At 35.3% G+C, this 8,631-nt stretch overlaps 1 long non-coding RNA gene across 1 annotated transcript; it reads left to right on the top strand.

The window, feature by feature from the left end:
* Positions 1–5,386: 5,386 nt before the first annotated feature.
* On the top strand, positions 5,387–6,760 carry LOC132633766 (uncharacterized). The gene is made up of 3 exons (XR_009579795.1): positions 5,387–5,568; positions 6,206–6,315; positions 6,395–6,760. It is a non-coding gene; the product is annotated as an uncharacterized LOC132633766 (long non-coding RNA).
* The last annotated feature ends 1,871 nt before the right edge of the window (positions 6,761–8,631 follow it).

The following is an 8,631-nucleotide window of genomic DNA, read 5'->3' as shown; positions in this document are numbered from 1 at the left end:
CCTTTCTTCGGGACAGATTGTATAGGACTTACTCATTTGCTGTCACAGATGCGATAAATAATGCAGCTGTCAAGCCACTTGATTACCTCTTTCTTCACCATCTCCTTCATAATCGGGTTCAGTTTTCTTCTTTACTCAACACTAGGCTTGTTGTCTTCCTCCAATAATATTTTGTGCATGCAAAATGAACTACTAATACCTCGAATATCTGTTATCGACCACCCGAGGGCTCGGCTTCGATCTCTTAGCACTCGCAATGCACGTTCAACCTGTACATCAGTCAAATAAGCAGAGAGGATCACAAGTAATGTGTCTCCACTACCCAAGAAAGCGTAGCGAAGATGAGGAGGTAATGGCTTCAACTCAAGAACTGGAGCCTTCGATAGATGGCTTCGGCTTCTTCCATGACTCTGGTCTGTCTAACTCCTCAAATGGTGTGTTTGCTCGTAAATAAGCACATGAAGTGTCAAGGATGCTAAGACACTCCTCGACTTCTGCATCAATCATCAAGTCTTCCCTATACACCAAAGCTGTCTCCAAAGGATCTCGCGAAGCTAGAAGGTGATCTAACTCTGCATTAGTTAGCTTGGGGTTCACCACAGTAATCATTTTAAACTCCTCATAATGGGGCTGGAATCTTGGTAGGTTTAAACACGTCAAAAGTCACCTTTTTCCATTAACTATCATGGACATCTTCCCATCTCTAACTCGGATCACAACGTCAACAGTAGCCAAGAATCCTCTTCCCATGATGAGAGGAACACTCTTATCTTCCTCATAATCAAGTATCACAAAATCAACCGATAAAATAAACGGGTCTACCTTCACAAGAACACCCTCAATAATTTCGTCAGGATAAGCAAGAAATCGATCAGCTAGCTGTAAAGTAATAGTCGTTGGCCTAGGCTCACCCAAGCCCAACTTTCGGAACACAGAAGTAGGCATTAGATTAATGCTAGCACCCAAGTCACACAATGCCAGCCCAACTTCAATGTTGACGATAATAATCGAAATCGTGAGGCTACCTGGATCTTTCAACTTCGGAGGAATTTTACTCCTCACTCTAGAACTGCACTCCCCAGTAAGTGCAACAGTCTCAAACTCCGTCCAACGCCTTTTGTTCGCAACTACATCTTTGATATAATTAGCATATTTTGGAACTTCTTGCAAAAGCTCCACCAAAGGAATGTTGATGTGTACCTGTTTTAAGAGTTCAAGAAATTTCTTACAAGACGAATATGCTTTTTGTTCCTGAAATCGCTGTGGAAAATGAGGAGGTGGTCGAACCAATTCCTCTACGGGTTGCTCTACGACCTTCAGCTCTGGCTCAGCTCGCTTAGCGGGGATAAGTTATGCTTCTGCTATGTTTTTCTTTTTCGAGGCACTTCTTCAAGTTTTCTGCCATTCCTCAACGTGACTGCTTTACACTCCTTGGGATTCTTCTCAGTATCACTAGGAAGAGCAGCCTGTGGTCTGACATTCTGCATCATAGTCATCTGCCCCATTTGACGCTCAAGCTCATGAATAGATTTCTGCATCTCACTCTAAATTTTCTGATCTTGCTGCTACGTTACTTGTGTTTGAGCTGTAAGCTGCTTCATCATCTCTTCTAAATCGCTAGCCGGCTGAGCCTGGGTTGCTGATAATTGTTCGACTTGTGGAAGTCCTGCTTCCCGAATGGAGGATTGTAATTATTTTCATAATAGTTCCCACAATTTCCAACACCACGGTTTTGTTGCCCTACATAATAGACGGATTCTGGATTCAATGGGTAATTAGAATAATCATGAGGCTCACCACAACTTACACACGCTGCTTGCTAAATATGTTGAACTGGTTGGATCTGCTGAGCTTGAGGGAACGCCCTCAACATCACATTAGTAAGAGTACTTATATCGGCCCGAATAGCAGCAACATCATCTACTTGAAGAAGCCTAGCAGTTTTCTGTGGCAACCCCCGGCTCGTCTCTTGATGCTCATAAGCACCTTCGGACATCAACTTTAGGAGAGCTTCCATCTCCTCATATGTTTTGTTTAAGATCTTCCATTGATCTTAAGCATTCAACAAGGCCATTGATTCATGCTTAAGTCCTTCTACAAAATAGTTTCCAATGATCTCCTTCGGCTGCATGTGATATGGGCAATCTCGTAAATAGCCCTTATACCTTTCCCAAGCGTGTGTCAGAGATTTAGAGTCCCTCTGAGTCAAGTTAGCAATTATCCCTCGCGGCTCCTTTGTTTTCTTGGGTGAGAAAAACCTGTCGATGAATTTATTCGATAGTACCTCCCAAGAAGTGATAGAACCCGTAGGCAGATTTGTCAACCATTCCCTCGCTTCACCAATCAGTGAGAATAGAAATAAAGAGGGCTTTACATAATCGTCGGGAACATCTCTATATTGAAAATTCTCGCTCAACTCCAAGAATTGCATCAAGTGCTTATGCTAGTCTTCACTGGACTTACCCATATACTGGCACGTTTGCTGCACCAGCCGCACTGTTCCTTCTTTATATATATAAAAGCATGAATATAAATGTTGGTTGACCAAAATAACCTTCAAATATTAAACGACTTTTATACCCTTTATTAATTAGATATCTCTAAGATAGTAATGTACAGAAACGTAAAGTTAATTAATTAGTTGAGGAATCCAGATCAAAATGTAAAACCTAATTTATGTCAAAAAGTCGTACTTTTTGGTATCTTATAGCAACGGATTATTTTGTAAATTTTACAACACGAATGAGTCTTATTTGTAGGGTCCAATTAGGGGTGTTCATGATTCGGTTTGGATCCATTTTTGGTTAAAATCAAAACCAAAACAAATTAGTCAGTTTTTCAATTACTAAAACCAAACCAAATATAATACATATCCATCGGTTTGGTTGTTGTCGGTATAGTTCAGTTTGGTTCGGTTTTTAAGAAAACTAAGGAATATCTCTATTTCATTTATTTCCTACGATTAGGAAAGACTTTTTCATCATTTGTCAACTTTTATTGTGGGAGCTATAATTTTCTTGGATTATGAAAAAAATGTCTTAAGATTCATAAGCTAAATGAGGTGTATAAGAAATTCAACTTTTTTAAAGGTAAATCTCATAGTAGTTGTTTCTTTGAATAAATGAATTTGAATTCATGGATTTCTTTTAGGAAACGTGCTTAAGGTGTAAAGTTATTAACCTAATAGAGATTAAAAAAAAAATGAAGAAAAAATAAACAAGTATTTAAAATTATTCATAAAAATTAATATATTGTATACATATAATTTATGTATATTATTTTGTTGGTGCGGTTTTTTCTTCCGTTTGTTTTTAATAAAAGGAAACCAAACCAAATATTATCGGTTTTTAAAAATTTTAAACCAAATTAAACCAAAACCAAACAACTATCGGTTTATGTAATCAGTTTGATTTGATTTGCATTCGGATCAGTTTTTAACCAAACCGTGAACACCCCTAGGTCCAATTAATAAAAGGCTTTGATAGCCAAAAATTACGTTAGTTACTTTAGTTCAAACAGGAATCTAATATCAAAATATAAGAGAACTATACTACTAATTAAAAACCTTATTATTTAGGAATTAGATTGTACATTAGAAGCACGATAAATTTAATTGTAGTCAAATAACAACTTTTTAGATAAAGCTGAAGTCCTGGATATTAGGTAAATCTTGAATATTACAATTATATTCAATATTGAAGTGCGTCTTTAAAGATATTTCAGTTTTTTAAGGGTGTAAAACCCGTTTAATATTTGGAGGATATTTCGACTTTTATTATCCTCACTATTACTACTACTAAAGTTACTAATTACTAATCCTATTTCTATTGAACTATCTCCCTTACTAATGTTACTAATTACTAATCCTATTTCTATTGAACTACCTAACAAAACATCTATTACGACTAACATATTACTACTAACGTTACTAACTAACAGAACATCTATTACTACTAACAACGAAAGTAATAAGTATAGCAATTGTTAGTGTTAGCGGGAATGTTTTTTGTGATTTTTTAAATTTTAATGATTTTAAACCTTTAGAAGTCAAAACACCATCTCATCTTAGTTTCACCTACAACCTTAATTTCACTGCTTTCTGTGCTTGGAATCTTTTCATTGTGTAGTCATGTTTTGTGGTGCCAGGCCAATTGATATTCAATAATGGAGCTCTAACGTTTGCTGCCCAACTTGCCATATTCTTTGATTAGAAAATTATCAGTTAGATAATTGTTATGTTGGATGAAGTATCTTTAGTTACAGTCAATTTGGAGCTGACATATGTTTCAGGATATTCTTTTGTAGAATAAGCTTTCTCAACCTCATAACAACATATTAATAGTAAAAGTATGTCACTTCTCTTGTGTAACTAATCATATGAACATCACATATGCATGTATACATAACTAGGGAATAGGTCCGCGCTTCGCGCGGTAGTAAAGGACCTCGCTAAATTTATAAGCTAATTATTTTTATACCCTATTTTAACTGGGGTCAAAATAGTATACAACATCCCGATAATTCCGGGGTTAATTAAAGTTGAGGAGTCGCCACCTAATTATTTATGGTGAATTAGGATACCTAAAGTTCATTAAAGTTATTTTTAAAGTTAACTCCGTTTAAGGTCTACGAAACTTAAAGATCTAGGTAAGGGTTCAACTAATCTAGAGGGAAGGTATTAGGCATCCTCTAAGATCCATTAACAATGGTTAACCGACCGAACTTATGTTAATTAATTTAAGGCTAAAGACGCAAATATAACATTTACTTTTAATAAAAAGGGCTTGTAAATGTCGCTAAGGTTTTACAGGAAAATGTAATAATGCTATTGAAAATAGACTAATAAATATTCCTAAGGCTTTAAATAAAAATGTTATTTAAAATAAGATTTGCAAAATATAATGATTTGCATATAAGTAGAAACTTTTAAGAGAAGCCTTAGCAAATTTAAACTTGGAATAAAATTATATTATATTAATATGGTGATGTAGAAAAATCTAGACTTATTTTATAAATATCACTACTAAAAAAATGGGTTTTTTCGACCGCATATTTTCGACCTCACTTTTTGGTGGAAAAAAAATCGACCACATGAGGTCGAAATTTTCAGATTTTTTTTTTTTTTTTTTTTTGGATTTCGACCTCATGAGGTCGAAATTTTCAGATTTTTTTTTTTTTTTTTGGATTTCGACCTCATTAGGTCGAAACTTATTTTTGTACAAATAATAAATGAGAAAAAACATTTTTAAAAATTAAATTATATAAATAAAATAACTAATAAAAAAAAACATATTTCGACCGCACGCGGTCGAAATAATAAACTTGTAAAATTTAATATACTCCCCCTAACTTCAATCGTGCAATTCCCATTTCCAACAACCAAAACCTAATTACATTAAAACTCCCACCCCCACCATACCCCTACCCCGCCGCCGACACTCCACCCCCACCACACCCCTATCCCGCCGCCGACGCTCCATCCCCACCACACCCCTCCCCGCCACTGACGCCCCATCCCCACCACTGCTTGTCCTCCGTCGCCGCCGTTGCTGTCCGCCGCCAGCGAAGGTAAGAATTTTTTTTGCCATTTTTTTCAATTTCATTTCTATCATTATTAGTTACATTACTTTGTAATTGTAGTTTAATTAGTAGATTACTTATATTTATTGTTAAAGTTTGCATTTGTAGCTATTTGTTAAAATTTTACTAAGTGTAAATTGAAATTTATTTGCTATTCTAGTAACAAGTTCCCCACTGTAAGTTTTTTTTTTATTTTTATTTAGTTATTTTCTCTTTTCTTCAGAATATCCATGTGGGTTTCTTAGTTTGTCCCTCATTGGTTAAAGTTTGATGCCTAGATAACCAGGATTTTGGTTTTTATATGTGGGTTTAGCAGTTTTTTCTGTTCTTGTGATTCTTCTTATTTTTTTACTTTAGAATATGCTCTCTTTTTGCCTATTCTGCCTATCAGTGCTTTATCTAACCTATTCTTGAACGGTTGTCTTGGATTGTGGTTTCTTGGTATGTTCCATTATTGCTCCCTCCCAGGTCACAAAAATGGAAGAAAAAGAAAAATTGCCCTAAGAAAGATGTAATGGTGACCTAATAAACCATGGCAAAAAAATAGAATTTTATGGCCAACTTGTGTGATTAAGGAGTATTTGATGAGTTTCTTTTCCTATCTGTCCTTTGATTATGTTTATAGGACAAGAACATTACAATAGATTAAGGCCACTGAGCTACCGAGGAGCAGATGTTTTTGTCCTAGCATTCTTCTTGGTTAGTCGTGCGAGCTATAAGAACATACTTAAAAAGGTGCGTTCTGTTGAAACTATCAACTTTGTGAGTTTATGTCAAATGTCTTTAAGGTTGCTGACAGTCGATTTTTGGTCAGTGGATTCCTGAGCTTCAGCATTATGCTCCTGCAATTCCGGTGGTATTAGCTGGCACAAAACTTGGTAAGTACTTAACATGTTTCCTGATTTTGCAATTATAACAAATGATGAAACTGTGGATTCAGGGATTGCTTAAAAATGAAACATAATGTTGGTATGATCAAGCATGCACATATAAGTAAAATATGGTCATAACTTAGAAAGATCACAGTTAGAACTGAATGTACAGAACTTAGATATAATAATTGCAGTTATTTCTAATGATTTCTCAAAAGCGTATCCATAGTTCATCTTTTATAGGTTGAAAAATAAAAAGCAACTTTCAAGCTAAATATGCAGCTCCGGTGTTTCAAGACTCTAGCTCTTTCTAGCTTTGAAGCCAAATTGCATTGGCATAAAAGATACATCTTTAAGCAGCTCACTATCTGCAGTGCGAATCATTTAGGCAAAAGGAGCTGCTTATATTTTATTTGACAAATAGGCAAGTGAAGTTAAAGTTTTGAAATATACACAGAAAAGATGAAGATTAATCTATCCTCCAGGCCGGAACCAATATGCAGATTATATCAAACAGTGATAGAAACAACTTTTTGAAAAATATGGTGGAAACTAATTTCACTGTAACGTCCAAATCCCGAGCCAAAACCAAGAGATGTAGTATTATCTGGCACGGGATAGATTCAAAATATGTAAAAACATGGTGTTGACCGAAAGGAAAAATGCACAAGTTAGTACTCCTCACTTTGGTATTAAAGAGAATTCTTGTACCCTTGTTCTTCTTGGAAGGGGATTTAGAGGTGAATGAAACGGTCTGATTGCGGCTCTATTTGTAGTCAAGTAGACAAGTAATGCATGTGTCTATCTCCATCACTTATTTACTTATTTTCTTCTCTCTTTGAACAAATTCACATGGGTTACTCTTGCTATTTGGCAGTAGAAATTATTTTTTACCCATAATCTGCTTCTTTTATTGGAGGTGAATTAATCTCTCTTTACTTCTTTTATCTTCTTCAAACAATTCACATCATCACATGGGTTAGTCTTCAATCATTAATCGTTAGGTACATGGCCCATTAATGAAATTCTTTTGAAAAGGTCATCCTATGTACTGCTGCTTTACATTAGAGGTTGATGTTTTTTGGCAATGAAACCATGAACTGTTTATCCCACAAAGACCACTCGATGTTTTCTGCTGTTTTTCAGCTCTTTTTGGCTGTTGTTTTTTGCTGTTTTTCTGCTCTTTTTTGCTGCTGTTTTTCTGCTCTTTTTTGCTACTGTTTTTCTGCTGTTTTTTGATGTTTTTTGCTGTTTTTCTGCTCATTTTTGCTGCTGTTCTTCTGGCAGCTTACTCAACTCGGGGCCCTCTCATATTCCCCCGTGTCCCGGGGATGCTCGTAGGTCACAACCCAATAGACGACGTAGGTCACAAGACAACGTAGTTCATGCTCTTGCTGATGAGGATAGTGGGGAGGAATCGGATCATGTCTCTAACACCCAACGTTGACTTTATTGATTCGTATACTTTTGGATTGTAATACTGCTATGTTTTCTTGGATATGTATATTTTTTTTATGATAGTTTTAATTCGAATTAGATGTACTTTTGAATGTGAATTAGATTGTAGGAAGTAGTTTATGGATGTTTAACTTTACGATGTTTAAGTGTTTGAATGTAGAAAGTAGTTTATGGTTGTTTAACTTTACGATGTTTAAGTGTTTGAATGTAGTTTTAAGGATATTTAGAAGTACTTTAAATTGAAACTTGAGGTTGAATTTGATTTTAGAATGTAAAGTTTATGATTGTAGAAGTACTTTGATGAATTGAACGTGTTGCTGAATTGCATTGTTGATTTGGTTGATGAGTGTGATTGGCAGGTGGGTTGCTGTAAAAGCAGCTGAATTCTGGAAAAAAAAATCCAGATTTTTGACCTCATAAGGTCGAAATTGTACTCAGAAATCATAATTTCGACCGCATGAGGTCGAAAACCTGGACACAATTTTGAATTTCGACCTCGTGAGGTCGAAATCTGACAACAATATTGCTAAATTTCGACCTCATGCGGTCGAAATTAGGATTTTTTTTATTTTTATTTTCTATCGTATTTCGACCACAGGAGGTCGAAAATTTTAAATAATATTTGCATAAAATAATATTTTTGACCGCGTGCGGTCGAAATTTTTTATTAATATTTAAATAAAAATAACTTTTTCGACCTCATGTGGTCGAATTTTTTTTT

This window comes from Lycium barbarum, chromosome 3 (assembly GCF_019175385.1).
Source record: "Lycium barbarum isolate Lr01 chromosome 3, ASM1917538v2, whole genome shotgun sequence".
In the NCBI taxonomy this organism is placed as follows: domain Eukaryota; kingdom Viridiplantae; phylum Streptophyta; class Magnoliopsida; order Solanales; family Solanaceae; genus Lycium; species Lycium barbarum.
The sequence above is the reverse complement of the archived record's forward strand: the minus strand, read 5'-3'. Positions and strand labels throughout refer to the sequence as shown.